The 16,406-nt window shown below is 57.3% G+C and overlaps 1 long non-coding RNA gene across 2 annotated transcripts in view; it reads right to left on the bottom strand.

The window, feature by feature from the left end:
- Positions 1-9,640: 9,640 nt before the first annotated feature.
- LOC147377147 (uncharacterized) overlaps positions 9,641-16,406 on the bottom strand; it is a 24,420-nt gene continuing 17,654 nt past the window's right edge. The window contains exons 2-3 of one of the 2 annotated variants that reach the window (XR_015136056.1): positions 10,596-10,656; positions 9,641-10,352 (exon numbers count right to left, since the gene is read on the bottom strand). This is a non-coding gene — a long non-coding RNA (uncharacterized LOC147377147). Of the gene's footprint in view, positions 10,353-10,595; positions 10,671-16,406 lie in introns of those variants that run through there. The other variant, XR_015136053.1, reaches the window with a different exon arrangement.

The raw sequence follows: 16,406 nt of genomic DNA on the forward strand, positions 1-16,406 counted from the left end.
TGCACGTATAGTGTGTATACGTGTGATGTCTGCGCACAGGTGTGGATGCACGTCTATGCGTACCCGTACGTGGATGCTTGCATAGACACACATATCTGCGTGTGTATGTGCACACGTGTATGTACACACGTATACATACGTACGGACGCATACGCAGACGTCTACAGAGAGCGTATGTACGTCCACACAGACGCACGCGAGAATCTGTGCCTACATACACACGTGTGTATGTATACGTAGACGTGCACGCATGTACGTATGTACAGGTGCCCGTGTGCATCTAGAGTGCCTATACACAGATCGATGTGCATAGATGCACACACATGTATACGCATACGCAAACGCGCGTGTGTATACGTACATGTACATGTGCATCAGTGTATGTGTGCATGTATACCCATGTGTCTGCGTGGATGTCTACGTGCGCGCGTGTGTGGTGTGTGTATCTATGGGTGTACATTCGTACATATATATACTCACAGACACACACGTACATACCCGGGCGGAAACACACATCCGTGTGTGTGTGTGTGTGTGTGTGTGTGTGTGTGTGTGTGTCTGTCTGTCTGTCTGTCTGTCTGTCTGTCCGGGGAAAGCACAAGCATATTGCAAAAGGGGCTTTTCTGTCCAACACCGATCAAGGCGTCAGACACCTCAACCTCCAAAAGGGAAACAACCCCCGATGAGCGAAGTGGGCAGGAGGCCCGAACAGACCCCTTCCTTCCAAAGAAAGGTGGAACAGGCAGACACCCAGAAGCACAAGGTAGAACACACATCCACGGCAGGGCTGGGCTGGGCTGGGCTGGGCTGAGCTGGGGCTCCTGGGGGTGGGGGCGGGCTCACGGAAGCACCCCACCCCGGGGCGTTTCCCTGGACAATGATCCTTCTCATTCGGAGGGGAAAGGCCCAGGAGCCGGGAATCGCAATCACGACAGCAAGTTCGAACCATCAGAGGACAGTGGCTCCTGATGGATCGAACGCGTTTTTTCTGCAGCTGAGAAAACTGTGGGCGGACTCAGAGAGATCAGATCTCATCCCCTGGCGCCTCACAGACAGAGAAACCACATCCCTAGGGAAAAGAGTCCTGCGATGTACACTCCCCCAAAGATTCCCCCATTCGACCCAACCCAGCAACTCCACAGGGTGCCCACGGAGGGAAGGGACAAAGAAGATACGGATGTGTGCATGTGTGGGATCGACCCCTATACCTAGGTCGACTTCCGTACACACATCATGATAGAACTCTGTCTGTGTGCCTATGCCTGGATCTATTCACGTGCACGCGTGCTCACGCGCATGCAGACAGACACACACACACACAGAGGAATGGGACTCAACCACCAGAAGGGAATGAAATCTCACAGTCTGCAGGAACCTGGAGAGACCTTTAGAGGGTATTATGCTACATGAAATACCTCAGATCAGTCGTTTCCATGCAGAACCTACCAAACCATACACGGTGAACAGAACAGAACCAAACAGAAACAGGCTCAGACATACTACAAAGGAACACACCGGGGCGGGGGGGGGGGGGGGGGGGCGGGGGGGGGCGGGGGTGAGGAGAGAGTGAGTGAGTGCCCCTGGCGAGGGAGACAGACGAAGTGGTGCAACCTTCCACTTATGAAATACATGAGTCACGGGCACGTCATCACACCAAATGTCATTTGCCGTGACACCAGGTGGTGACGGACAGTCACTAACTAGATGTATCCTGGTGATGGCTGTGTCATGTGCTACACTAAAACATCGTCTGTACAGCTGAAAATTAAAGGGGGGAACGACCCCCCCCCCCCCAAAGAAAAAGGAAAGGAAGAAGGAAGGAAGGAAGGAAGGAAGGAAGGAAAGAAGGCAAAAGTAAACGTTGGCAGTCAGTTAGACGTCCGTTTGAGAAGAGTGGGACTTGTGTGTGTGTGTGGGGGGGGGGGGGGGGGGAGAAACTAGGGTGAGGAGGAGGAGGAGGAGGAGGAGCAGGAGGAGGAGAAAGAAAAGGACCCGATTGCCTTGAGGGGGAGGAGGAGATGAAAGATCCCAAGAGTGGACAGGACGGTCAGGTGAGTGCCATAGGGAAAGGAAACGAAGCCAAGCAACCGAACACACTCCCAACGGTGGTTTTGTTCAGTCCAAGATCAAGATGGGGACAGCACGGTGTCCTCCAGCACACAGCGACACACAGGCCGCACTCGGCAGGGGGAGTTGGGGATAACCCTGAACGCCGAAGCGGACAAAAGAAGCCGTCACGTTCATCCATGGCTGAAAAGTACCATGGTCCCACGACATTCCAAACTCCTCTCAAACCATTGAAAGACTCTCTCCCTCACTCGCCGTTCAAAATGTAGAGAACAGGAAAGGAGCGAAACGATGGTGGGTGGCTGGCTGGCTGGCTGGATTTCCGTGATGGTGTGATTAGGGAACACATGGACAGAAAAGCATCCGATTCACTTGTGTAAAGAATCTCTCTTGCCTTCTCGGCCTGGTGTCTTTCCTCTGTCTGGATGATTCCCCTCCCCCACCCCACCCCCCCCCACTCCCAGCTTGAAGATCAGCCTCCAAAACGAAGCCCTTTGTGCTCTCCAGGTCCCGCCGCCACGATCTCTTTGGAGCGCCCTTCCGAAGGGGAACGTTTTCATCCACGTCATCGCCCTGAGACAGCTTCAGCCTGTCCCTCCCCCCCCCACCCCCCCCCACTCCACCCCAAGCCCCCCGCCCACCCCCCCCCCTCTCTCCCTCCTGCTCCTCTTCCCCCTCCTCTGAACTGTCGAGCTCCCCTCGCGCTGGCCTCTCACCCCACACGGTGGCAGTGTTGGCCTAGGTATGCTCAGGTGTCTCCTAACCGCATCCGAGTGGACTTGCACTGTTTCTCAGCTGCGTCGTTCAGGGACCATGTTTTTCCTGGCCTTTTCCGCGGGTGGGGGGAGACCCGGACGGGCCGGGGCCAGGCGGGGTGGGGGAGCCTGCGTGTGGGGGGAAGGGTGGGGGCAGAGAGGAGGAGGAGGAGGAGGAGGAGGAACAGGAACACAGCTCCCCAGCGCCAGTGTGTGCCTGCGGCCTGGAAAAGAGATCACGCACCAGGCTGGCTCCGAAAAGGGGATCGATCGGTCAGGAGACCGGGCACGTTTGTGCTTCGCAGAGTCCCTGCAGATCGGACAGGCAGTGGCAAGTGTGGGGCTTCCCACACTTAGAACTGTTCACCCATCGTGGACACAGGCGTCTGGCACACCGGGGGTTAGGCTCTCGGTGCGATCGATGTCCACAAGCCGTAGCCACTGAAACGTGTGCACCCTGGAGCCGCCGCCGCCGTGCAGAGGGAGATCTCATCCGGCTCCGCGGGTCCTTCCCGTGAGTAGGCCGGGATCTCAGGAAGCACAGACATCCAGAGCATTGAGTGAACCTGACCGTCACGCTTTCCGAGTCCAAGTGAACCAGAAGGGAGGGTCCCTCACGTGTGGGTTTGTCTCTCCATCGGAGGCATCCTCTCTTGGAGCCGATTAGGGTGCCGCGGGCCCCGTGGAGCAGAGAGGACAGAGAGTTCCCTTCGGTCCCCTGCTCCTCCCACGGGCGCGCACGGGCACGCTCCCCAACGGTCCTAGGAACATCCTGCCCCAGAGGAGCGTGCCGGCCGGCCACAGCCCACCTACAACGGAGGCGTCCGTGTCCGTCCGTGTCCGTCATCCTCGTCCAGAGTCCCCCGTCTGCCTGCCCTCGCCTTCACGCCTGGCACTGTCCGTCCATTCTGTAGGTTCATATCGAACCTGCCCGGAGCCCGGCGGCATCTTCCCGGATCAGGAATCGATCGAAAACACCCTGTCCCCTGCCTCATCGGCAGGTGGATTCTTCACCACTGGACCACCAGGCAGGGAAGTCCCTTCACAGCCTTCTAAACTCATCTACCCCGAAACAGTCCACGTCGTCCTCCAACTCATTGGACCATCACGACTGAAATGAAGGAAAATATGTGCGTTCGAGAATGTCTTCACTCCTCAGTGCTTCTTGCTTTAGAACCACCAAGGCATCTCTCTCTCTCTCTCTCTCTCTCTCTCTCTCTCTCTCTCTCTCTCTCTCTCACACACACACACACACACACACACACACACACGAACAGAGGTGGGCTCATAGTCCAAAAGAAACCAACGTTTGTGTGTATCCATCCCACTTGCTGTGGCTGTCGTGCCGTCGCTCATCAAAGAAGCTGATCTGATACGGAATCCGATGTCTTCTTCTCTAGGACACGTCGAGAGGCAGCAAGCGTGCCGGTGTGTGAGCACCGAAGGTCAACCCGGCATGATGGAGCCCGGCCAGGTGTGTGCTCAGAGGCCCACCTAGATTCGAACTCCAGTTCCCGGAGGGGAGCGGTGGGAACAGGAGTGTGGACTGCGAGTCCAATCCTCACCTTACAAAAAGGCAAAATCATCCCCTTCCTCCCTTATCGGCGTCTGCACGGCTCCTCCTGGACTCAGGGATCCCATCGAAAGGACGTCCAGGTTGTGTCCTTCTCCCTGGCCCGATCGTTTCGAACCTCTCCAAGAAAAAGCGGTGACGTCAAGAGATCCGTCTTGAGTTCGGGACTGGGGCTTCCCCGGGGGCCCCGTGGTCAACGATCCCGTGCCCATGCAGGAGACGTGGGTTTCGCCCCCGGTCCGGGAAGAGCCCACACGCTACCCATACGCCTCGGTGATGGAGTCTGTGCTCCAGATCCTGGCCGCTGCGAGTGTTGAGCCCACACCCAGCAGCCACTGAAGCCCACGTGCCCCGGCGCCCCTGCCCCCCAAGAGGAACCACAGCCACGAGAAGCCCAGACACACGACCGTAGAGCGACCCCCTCTCTCCACAGAGAGAGAACAGCTTGCACGGCCACGAAGACACACAGAGCACGCCCCCACAGACATCAAATACGTCCAATGATCGTCGAGCGAGACGGCCTGCCTGAGATCGGACGCGAGCGGCCAATACCTAGTCCCGTCACTCGGGAAGCTCCCCGAATCTTCTGTCGATACACATAAAGAAACCCTAGCTCACTGTGCCATGGGCAGCGCGGGGAGCTCTCCGTACAGTGCTGAGAGCACCGTGGAGACGTGACCCGTGGGCACCGTGAGCGTGACTGTTCTCACGAAGTCCCTCACAGTCCGGGCCCTGGAGATCGGCCCACGCGGGCCTGCAGGCGATGGTCGGCCATCCCTCTCGGCTCCCTGCGCGCTCACGGGTCCAGGTGTGCCGTGCCCCCAGCATCCGCTCGCATCTTCTCGGCCTGTCTCCCCCGTGCCGCTCCACTGACTTGGAATCCTTCTCCCCTCTCGTCTCGTCTGACACGTTTTCTTTCCTGTTCGACCATGTCTGGCTCCCCGGGCACCACTTCCCGTCGTTCTTCTCGTCTCACCGCCCTCGTCTCGTGGAAATCATTCTCTGGGTCTCCGCTCTGTTCCCTAAGGACTCTGTCATCCCTCCACTCATCTGGGGATCGACTGGCACCTAGGCAACCCCGGTCCGTGACAACCGTGGTTCCGTGTCTATCGAATGACATGCCGACCGCAGGGGGCTCGTGGACGCGTACGAGCCGTGGAAAGCTGGCACCGGGGAATCATCCCGAGGACACACCCTCCGGTTCCACGGTGCTCACGGGAGCGTTTGGGTCGTCGTCGTCGTCGTCGTCGTCGCCGTATTCCCTAAGACGTACGCAGTCGCGTGGATTCAAACGGCGTCTATTGGGAAAGCACGGATCGCTCCCCGGATCACCGGAGAAGGCCACGGCAACCCACTCCAGTCCTCTCGCCTGGAAACTCCCATGGGCGGAGGAGCCCGGTAGGCCACGGTCCACGGGGTCGGGAAGAGTCGAACACGACCGAGCGACTTCCCTTTCCCTTTTCCCTTCCACGCATCGGAGAAGGCCGTGGCAACCCACTCCAGTGTTCTCGCCTGGAGAATCCCAGGGACAGGGGGGGAGCCTGGCGGGCTGCCGGCTGTGGGGTCGCACAGAGTCGGACACGACGGAAGCGACTTAGCGGCAGCCGCAGCAGCAGCAACCGGATCACCTCAGAAGGACTTAGACACGAGTCTCGGTGGAGAGAGGATGGATCCTGCCAACCATCTCACTTCTGGGTAGACCTCGAAAGAAAATAAAACCTGAAACTCGCAGAGAGAGGCCTGCACCCCCAGGTCCATCGCAGCATCCATTCACAAGAGTCAAGATGGGGACCCAGCCCAAGTGTCCATCAAGGGAAGACTAGATCAAGAAGATACACGATCCAGGTAGAGATCGATCGATAGGGAGATCTAGGTGTCCCAGGTAGCCCCAGGAATGAACACAGTCTTACATCGTGATCGCATGGATGGGACTTAGGGAGTGATGCCCAATGAAGAAGTCAGGTAGAGAAAGAAAAAGAGTTTCTCCTGTCACTGACATGCCATGCAAGGCCACCTAAAACAATGAAAACGATCATCACAGAGCGGCCGGGGGAGGGAGACATGGGAAGATGCCGATGTAACGGCGGGCGGGGGGGGGAACTTCACGGATAAGGTACATATATACTGTCTACGTCACAAAGAGCACGGTGATTCTAAAGAATAGTATTGGTATTATCGTCGTCTCATATTCGGAGAAGGCAACGGCACCCCACTCCAGTCCTCTTGCCCGGAAAATCCCGTGGACGGAGGAGCCCGGTAGGAGCCCGGTAGGCCGCAGTCCACGTTGTCGCACAGAGTCGGACACGACGGAGCGACTTCCCTTCCCGTTTTCCCTTTCACGCCTTGGAGAAGGACATGGCAACCCACCGCAGTGTTCTTGCCTGGAGAACCCCAGGGACGGGGGTGCCCGGCGGGCTACCGTCTACGGGGTCGCACAGATTCGGACACGACGGAAGCGACGCAGCAGCAGCAGCAGCAGCAGCAGCAGCAGCAGCAGCATTATCCTATTCGAAAGTCGCCATGACCGTGGACATGACGCATTCACTTCCCGTACAATGGAAGAAGGACACGGCAACCCACTCCAGTAGTCTTGCCTGGAAAATTCCATGGACGGAGGAGCCTGGTAGGCTACAGTCCGTGGGGTCGCAAAGAGTCCAGCACGACTGAGTGACTTCACTTTCTTTCGCATACAGTCATGGCATGTATGGGTTGTGGTCAAGCCATGAGCTACCGCTTGGGTGGTCATGAATGATTCTTTTGCAACAGACAGGTGCATCAAGTCACCATTCTGTACACGTTAGAACAGAGGATGTTGTATGTCCTTAACGAAGAACATTCTATTTCAATACACCGGGACATGACACACATAACATCACCTAGTTTTATTATCTTTCAATGAATGGTCAGTATTGGCTGCACGCCAAAAAAAAAAAAAAAAAAAAAAAAGGAAAGAAAGAAAAAAGAAAAGAAAGCTTTATTGTGTGTGGGGGTGGGGTGGGGGGTGGGGGGGGGGGAGGGTCTTAGATATTGCCATGCAGGGACACAGATTTCAATAAAACCCAGGGAATGTTCCACAGGAAAGAGTCAGGGGCCTAGAAAGCTGAACCTCGTGAGGTTGTCAAGCCAGCTGAGAGCAATTAGGATTTGCTGTCATGCAACAAGGGACATGTTTCTTCTTCCAGGGTAGACGGTCACAAGGTATTTAGGGAAAGGGGAGGGTGTGAGAGGTATCTTGAATTTCGGGAACACTGTTTCCTTAGATGATCTGGAGGCCTCTGGGACCCAGTCAGTGCTCCAAGTGGACATTCCATCCAGACTGAGACACACGGACCTCTTCCTCGATGGCCTCCCCTCTCTATTTGGGGGAGCTCTCTCGGCCACGCTGATTCCACTTGGATGTGTCTTTCCCACGTCACACCCTTTGGCATTCAAAGATATCCTTCCATCGTTTTCTAAAGAGACCCGGTGTATGTATCTTTGGAGCGATGATGAGCATCAGACACGATCCCTCTCCGTGGCGCGGTTTCGGGCACGACACACCAAGACGGGGACACATACATTCCACGTCCCTCTCGGCCATCGAGAGAGGCCGTGTACGGCACGTGATGCCACGGGACCGGTGAGGTCCTCGGGTTCAGCCCTCCCTCGACTTGGCTGTGGTCTTTGGTTTTGTTCTGTTCCGTGTGTGCTTTCTGACCCACGTGATCTCTCCGGATAGGGCACCCCATCCAAGCTCAAACCCATCGAGTCTGTGTGACTCCTATTCACGCATCAGGTGGGGATATCGACGCCCTCCACGTGGATCCATCACAATCGCCGTTCTGGGTTCAGGAGGATCCTGTTGTGTGTTCTGGGCGCGCTACGTGCTGTCCGTGTGAACTGTGGAATGAGGTTCGTGACATTGAACAGGAGACAGGGATCAAGACCATCCCCATGGAAAAGAAATGCCACAAAGCAAAATGGCTGTCTGGGGAGGCCTGACACATAGCTGTGAGGAGAAGAGAAGCGAAAACAGAGGAGAAAAGGAAAGATACACACATCTGAATGCAGAGTTCCAAAGAATAGCAAGAAGAGATAAGAAAGCCTTCTTCAGCGATCAATGCAAAGACATAGAGGAAAAGCACAGAATGGGATAGACTAGGGATCTCTTCCAGAAACTCAGAGATACCAAAGGAACATTTCATGCAAAGATGGGCTCGATACAGGACAGAAATGGTATGGACCCAACAGAAGCAGAAGATATTCAGAAGAGATGGCAAGAATACACAGAAGACCCTTACAAAAACGATCTTCACGACCCAGATAATCACGATGGTGTGATCCCTGACCTAGAGCCAGACATCCTGGAATGTGAAGTCAAGTGGGCCTTAGAAAGCATCACTACGAACAAAGCTAGTGGAGGTGATGGAATGCCAGTGGAGCTCTTCCAAATCCTGAAAGATGATGCGGTGAAAGTGCTGCACTCAATATGCCAGCACATTTGGAAAACTCAGCAGTGGCCACAGGACTGGAAAAGGTCCGTTTTCATTCCGATCCCAAAGAAAGGCAATGCCAAAGAATGCTCACACGACCGCACACTTGCACTCATCTCACACGCTAGTAGAGTCATGCTCAAAATTCTCCAAGCCAGGCTTCAGCAATATGTGCACCGTGAACTTCCTGATGTGCAAGCTGGTTTTCGAAAAGGCAGAGGAACCAGAGATCCGATTGCCAACCTCCGCTGGATCATGGAAAAAGCAAGAGAGTTCCAGAAAAGCATCTATTTCTGCTTTCTTGACTATGCCAAAGCCTTTGACGGTGTGGATCACAGTAAACTGTGGAAAATTCTGGAAGAGATGGGAATACCAGACCACCTGACCTGCCTCTTGAGAAATCTGTACGCAGGTCAGGAAGCAACAGTTCGAACTGGACATGGAACCACAGACTGGTTCCAAATAGGAAAAGGAGCTCGTCAAGGCTGTCTATCGTCACCCTGTGTATTTAACTTATACGCAGAGAACATCATGAGAAACGCTGGACTGGAAGACACACACGCTGGAACCAAGATTGCCGGGAGAACTATCAATCACCTCGGATGTGCAGATGACACCACCCTCATGGCAGAAAGTGAAGAGGAACTCAAGAGCCTCTTGATGACAGTGAAAGAGGAGAGTGAAAAAGTGGGCTTAAAGCTCCACATTCAGAAAACGAAGATCACGGCATCCGGTCCCATCACTTCATGGGAAATAGATGGGGAACCAGTGGACACGGTGTCAGACTTTATTTTTCTGGGCTCCAAAATCACTGCAGATGGTGACTGCAGCCATGAACTTAAAAGACGCTTACTCCTTGGAAGGAAAGTGATGACCCACCTAGATAGCATATTCCAAAGCAGAGACATTCCTTTGCCAACAAAGGTTCGTCCAGTCAAGGCTACGGTTTTTCCTGTGGTCATGTATGGATGTGAGCGTTGGACCGCGAAGAAGGCTGAGCGCCGAAAGAATGGATGCTTTTGAGAGAATGGTGGTGTTGGAGAAGACTCCTGAGGGTCCCTTGGACCGCAAGGAGATCCAACCAGTCCATTCTGAAGGCGACCAACCCAGGGATTTCTTCGGAAGGACTGATGCGAAAGCTGAGACTCCAGTCCTTTGGCCACCTCATGCGAAGAGTTGACTCATTGGAAAAGACTCTGATGCTGGGAGGGATTGGGGGCAGGAGGAGAAGGGGACGACAGAGGAGGAGATGGCTGGATGGCATCACTGACTCCATGGACGTGAGTCTCAGTGAACTCCGGGAGTTGGTGATGGACAGGGAGGCCTGGCGTGCCGCGCTTCATGGGGTCGCCAAGAGTCGGACACGACTGAGCGACTGATCTGATCTGATCTGATCTGATGTGCTGTCCGTGATCTCACGTGCCTTTCGGGCATGGGTGATGGAGACGGACACCAAGCGGCAGGGCGGCCATCTGGCATCTCGGCCTAGAGCGGTTTCACAAGTGACATCTCAGAACCGGGGCTGAGACAGCCATCCCTCCCCGGGCCCCCCTCGGTGGCCGGGATGGGGGTGGGGTGGGGGAGTGTGAGGTTAGGGAGACGGGAGTGGGGGGGCTGGGCTAAGGGTCGGGGTCGGGGGGGGGGGGGGGGGCGGCGCGCGAGGCGAGGGGACCGTCCCAGTCCCCCTGAGAAGTGAAGGCAGGTTCCGTCCCCCTGAGAACTTCCTGCCTTCAGGCGTGTGAGAGGCGTAGGTTTCTCTCCAATCCACGGCCACGCATCATTTTCCGCCCTGTTCAAAAACACAGACAAAAAACGTATTTGTTTATCTCGGCTTGTTTTCTGGCCGAGGCCAAAGACCTCTTCAAGCGTGTCCAAAGGGTCTGACAGGATGGGAGGGTGCAGGTCAATCCATGTGTCAAGAGATCCAGAGAACCTGTCACAACTGTGACTCGGGCGTTTTTCAGAAACAGGCCCATCTGGATGTATTCCCTGGACAGGAGTCACCCCAGAAGTTTCCTTGAAGGGATCGAGTTGCAGGAGTCGGGGTCGTGGCCCCGCCGCCGCCGCCGCCGCCGCCGCCGCCGCCGCCAAAGGGCCCCCTCAGCCCGGCAGGCCGGCAGGCCGGCAGGCCGGCAGGCCAGCAGGCCCTGCAGGCAGGGGCTATTGTCTGTGGGCCCCACCCCCACCTTCCCCCACCCTCCCCCTGCAGGGCCTCGCCGGATAGCTTCATTCAAATGCAGAAAGCTTTCCAGTCAAGTCAGAGCCTCTGACTTCGCCTCGAGCTTCTCTCTATTGAATGGTGATCCGCCCCACCCAGCCATTCCATGTCTCCACCTTGAGACGGCCCCTTCGGCACCGCGCGGAGGAAGGGGGCTGGGGGGTGGGGAGGGAGGCCGAGGGACAGATTCGCCTCGTGTCAGGCCAAAGGAGTCTCCTCCTTTTGGTAACCCAGGAAACCCCGCTCACGCGTGTGAGGATCACGGACGTGCGTGGAAACAGCCACCGTCCCTTGACATCTTCCCCTCCGTGGGAGGAGGTTTTCCTCCCTGCCTGCCTTCAGAGGGACAGAAAAGGAGGGAGGGGCAGAGCGTTCCTCTGGCGCTGGCCGGCTCTTAAGTCACTTGACTCCAAAACACTCCACAGGGCACGGAGGTTCACGTGCAGTGGGGTGGGGTGGGGTGGGGTGGGGTGGGGACGGCGGCCTACTCCGGACCCCACCAGTTTTCCCTCCTCTTGACACTTGCCTGGAACCCATGAAAAGCTGAGCTGGTGACTGTGTGTGTGAGTGCGTGCATGTACGCGTGTACATGAGAGACGGCGCGTGTGCGTGTGCGTGTGCGTGTGCGTGTGCGTGTGCGTGTGCATGGACGTGAGAGAAAAAGAAAGGGAAAAAAAAAAAAAAAATCCAGAAGGAAGGAAGGAAGGAAGGAAGGAGGGAAGGAGGAGGGAGGGACGAAATAGGTTAGTTCGTAGGGGCCTCCGTGTCATGGCAAGAGTTTCTGAGCACAGATCCTCCGTTCAGGGAAACAGTGATCGTATCTCCTCTCAGGAGGCCGTGATGTCGATGGACGGGTGCGGGAAAGCAGGCCTGGGGTGCAAGCCATCAGGTTTTTTGTGTGTGTGTGTGTGTTTTTTCCCTCAGAGGCACTTGTAGGGAAACCAAGGAAACACACAGGTTCATCCCTGGAGCGGATTCGAGAAACCAGTCGGCAGAGGGAGAGGCAGTCTAGGAGGTTGATTTTTAGACGTCAGGGTCGGGCCCTGGAGCGGGTTGCCATGTCCTTCTCCAGGAGGCCTTCCTGGCCCGGGGATGGAACCCGGGTCTCCTGCATCGCAGGCAGACTCTTGACCGTGTGAGCCACCAGGGAAGCTCCGTCAGAAACATTCACCAAGTCCTCTAGCTTCCATCCGCAGGGCTTCAGGCACAGGGCCTTTTGAGTTCTCCGTCAGAAGGGCAAGAGAACATGGGACGTTGGTCCCTCCCCCCCGAGAGAGGGTTGTTTGATAACGGAGGCAGCTCGGAACACTTCAGGCTCCAGTCCCCCTCTCGGGTGAAGAACCACACGCAAAGCAACACACACACACACACACACACACATATAGGACACGACTCTCCTATCCGGAAGTGTGTACCCCCGTTTCACGGAAACATCCTCTGGGCCCCTAAGGAACGTGTGGCAATCACTCTGGCCAAGGAGATAAGAATCCTCCACGGAGAGTTTCTGAAGTCTGGAAGGACCAGGTCGAGAGAAAAAGAGAGACGATTCCCTTCTGCTGAGAGGGGTGCTGTATGAAGCGACCAAGGGGATGTCCATCTTTCCAAATTCCCATTTTAAACCTCGTGTCCTTTTCGGTCCTTTGTTTTTCCCTTTGTATCTGGAAAGCAACAGGTGGAACGGTAGGTCCTTTCATTATTTTCTTTCTTTCTTTCTCTCTTTCTTTCTTTCTTTCTTTTTCCTGCCTGCCTGCCTGCCTGCCTGCCCGCCCGCCCGTCCCTCCATCTGTCTTCTCTCTGTCTCTCTCGCTTTTCACTCAGGTTAGGGAATTAAAAAAAAAAAAAAGAGGACTCTGTATTTCTGCAGGTCAGGAAGCAACAGTGAAAACTAGACGTAGAACCCAACAGGCTGGTTCCAAATAAGGGAAAGGAGTCCATCAAGGCTGTCTATCGTCACCCTGCTTATTGAATGTACACGCTGAGTACACATCATGAGGAGCGCTGGGCTGGATGAAGCACAAGCTGGAATGAAGATGGCCGGGAGACATATCCATCCCCTCAGATATGCACACGACAGCACCCTCACGGCAGAAATGAAGCCCAGGGTGGGTTTCCAAAGTCGTGTTCGTTTCAGGTGTTCAGTCTTTTCCCTTGGAGAGGTTCATGCAACATCATACGTCTACTTTCCCGTGCTGGCATAGTATATAGTAGGTGCTTGTGGATTCTTTGGATGTACAGTTTATGTGTCCATGTGCAACCAGCCCTCCTAAGTGGACCGTCCTGCCCTTCCTCCCCCCGCCCCAGCCCCCCCCCCCCCCCCATCCTCTTTTCCTCAAGAAGTCAGGCATCCACTTCAGCCTCCTGTTCCTCAGTTCATCCAACCCCATGGAGGAAGTCATTCCTCCAGTTTTTCCATCGGTTCTCTACACCTCGCCTGATGGTGGCGGGTGACTGGAAGACTGACAGTTCTGAAGAACTTTGCAAGAGCTTTGGGTGAAGCGTGTCCATCAGTAAAGACCATGGAAGGTATGCCCCACGTGGCAAACACCATTGCTTTGAGTTGTGGTCGGTTTGCCTGGCTTCAGTGAGGGACGGAAGGGAGGCTTCCACCTTCCACAGAGAAAGCTATCCCTAGCGTACCAAGGACGTTTGACAACCCCCCGCCACCCCAGGTTACAGGCGCGACAGGTCAGACTGTAGCAATCATCATGTCCAGGGTGTATTTACAACAGGCAGACTCATCTTAAAGGCACTCTGTCCTGTGAAGGTGGAGGGAGGGGAGCGAGAGGCAGAGGGACGACGACAGAGGAAGGAAGGAGAAAAAGAGGGGACAGGAACACACAGAGTGGGGCGGGGTGGGGGGGGGTGAGGCATGTGTGGCGTGTCTGTGACATGCCCAGGTGGTGTTGCGTGGGTGGAGAGTGTGCGGCCCTGTGTGTGTGTGTGTGTGTGTGTGTGTGTGTATGGGGGGGGAGGGGGTAGGTGTGTGGTGTGAGTGTGTTGTGTATAGCTGCCACGGGGGGCCGTGTGGGCGGCATGGGTGTGTGCGTGTGGCGTCCGCCTGTGGGTGCGGGGGCAGAGACAGAGGCCGAGAGACACAGCCAGGCAAAGGACAACGCAGTGTGTGTGTTGGGGGGGCGGGGAGGGGGTGGTGGGGGTGGGTGGTGTGTGGCCGGTGTGAAGGGCCCTGCGTGTGTGTGGGCGGGCTGTGTGTGTGGTGTGGGCGGCATGGGTGTGTGCGTGTGGCGTGCGCCTGTGGATGCGGGTCTGGGGGGGCGGGGTCAGAGACAGAGGCCAAGAGACACAGCCAGGCAAAGGACAACAAAGTGTGTGTGTGGGGGGGGGGGGGGGGGCGGGGCGGGGCCGGGGGGGGGGAGGTGTGTGTGTGTGTGGCCAGGTGGGGGGGAGGTGTGTGTGGTGTGGGGGTGGCGGGGCGGGGTGTGAGAGTGTGTGTGTGTGTGTGCGCGCGCGCGTGCGTGTGGGCATGCATGTGGTGTGTGGGCAGAGGCAGAGCGTCACATCCAGGCATAGGACAACGCTGTGTGTGTGTGTGTGTGTGTGTGTGCGCGCGCGTGGGCGTGCGTATGTGTGTGGTGTGGGCCGGGTGTCTGTGTGTTGGGGGCGGGGGGGGGAGGCGAGGCAGTGTGTGGCGTTGTGGCATGCTCAGGTGGTAGTGCGTGGGTGGTGTGTGTGGCCGTGTGAGTGTTTTGGGGTGGGGGGGGAGGTTGGTGTGTGGTGTGGGTTTGTTGTGTATAGGTGCCACGAGGGCGCGTGTGGGCCGCATGGGTGTGTGCGTGTGGGGTGCGCCTGTGGGTGCGGGGCGGCAGAGACAGAGGCCGAGAGAGACAGCCAGGCAAAGGACAACGCTGTGTGTGTGTGGGTGGGTGTGTGGGTGTGGTGTGAAGGGCCCTGCGTGTGGGCGGGGTGTGTGTGTGTGGTGTGGGCGGCATGGGTGTGTGTGTGTGGCGTGCACCTGTGGGTGCAGGGGCAGAGACAGAGGCCGAGAGACACAGCCAGGCAAAGGACAACAAAGTGTGTGTGGGGGGGCGGGGGGCGGGGCGGGGGAGGTGTGTGTGGTGTGGGGTGGCGGGGCGGGGTGTGAGAGTGTGTGTGTGTGTGCGCGCGCGCGCGTGCGTGTGGGCATGCATGTGGTGTGTGGGCAGAGGCAGAGCGTCACATCCAGGCATAGGACAACGCTGTGTGTGTGTGTGTGTGTGTGTGTGTGTGTGTGTGTGTGCGTGTGCGCGCGCGTGGGCGTGCGTATGTGTGTGGTGTGGGCCGGGTGTCTGTGTGTTGGGGGGGGGGGGGGCGAGGCAGTGTGTGGCGTTGTGGCATGCTCAGGTGGTAGTGCGTGGGTGGTGTGTGTGGCCGTGTGAGTGTTTTGGGGTGGGGGGGGGGGTTGGTGTGTGGTGTGGGTTTGTTGTGTATAGGTGCCACGAGGGCGCGTGTGGGCCGCATGGGTGTGTGCGTGTGGGGTGCGCCTGTGGGTGCGGGGCGGCAGAGACAGAGGCCGAGAGAGACAGCCAGGCAAAGGACAACGCTGTGTGTGTGTGGGTGGGTGTGTGGGTGTGGTGTGAAGGGCCCTGCGTGTGGGCGGGGTGTGTGTGTGTGGTGTGGGCGGCATGGGTGTGTGTTGTGTGGCGTGCACCTGTGGGTGCAGGGGCAGAGACAGAGGCCGAGAGACACAGCCAGGCAAAGGACAACAAAGTGTGTGTGGGGGGGCGGGGGGCGGGGCGGGGGAGGTGTGTGTGGTGTGGGGTGGCGGGGCGGGGTGTGAGAGTGTGTGTGTGTGTGTGCGCGCGCGCGCGTGCGTGTGGGCATGCATGTGGTGTGTGGGCAGAGGCAGAGCGTCACAGCCAGGCAAAGGACAATGCAGTGTGTGTGTGTGTGTGGTGTGTAGGGCCCTGCGTGTGTGTGGTGGGGGAGAGGGTGTGCGTGTGGGGGGCGGGGTGTTTATGGGCTGTGTGTGTGTGTGGGGGGGGGGATGCGTGTGTGCACGCCGTGTGGGGGTGGGGGGTGTGTGGGTGTGGGGGGGTGTGTGTGTGTATGGGGGGAGGGGGTAGGTGTGTGGTGTGAGTGTGTTGTGTATAGCTGCCACGGGGGGCCGTGTGGGCGGCATGGGTGTGTGCGTGTGGCGTCCGCCTGTGGGTGCGGGGGCAGAGACAGAGGCCGAGAGACACAGCCAGGCAAAGGACAACGCAGTGTGTGTGTTGGGGGGGGCGGGGAGGGGGTGGTGGGGGTGGGTGGTGTGTGGCCGATGTGTAGGGCCGTGCGTGTGGGTGGGTGGGGGGGGGGGGGGGCGGGGGGGAATGCATGTGGTGTGT

This window comes from Bos grunniens, chromosome 2, assembly GCF_055505025.1.
Source record: "Bos grunniens cultivar Pamir isolate PY7600 chromosome 2, Bosgru_T2T1.0, whole genome shotgun sequence".
NCBI classification, from domain to species: domain Eukaryota; kingdom Metazoa; phylum Chordata; class Mammalia; order Artiodactyla; family Bovidae; genus Bos; species Bos grunniens.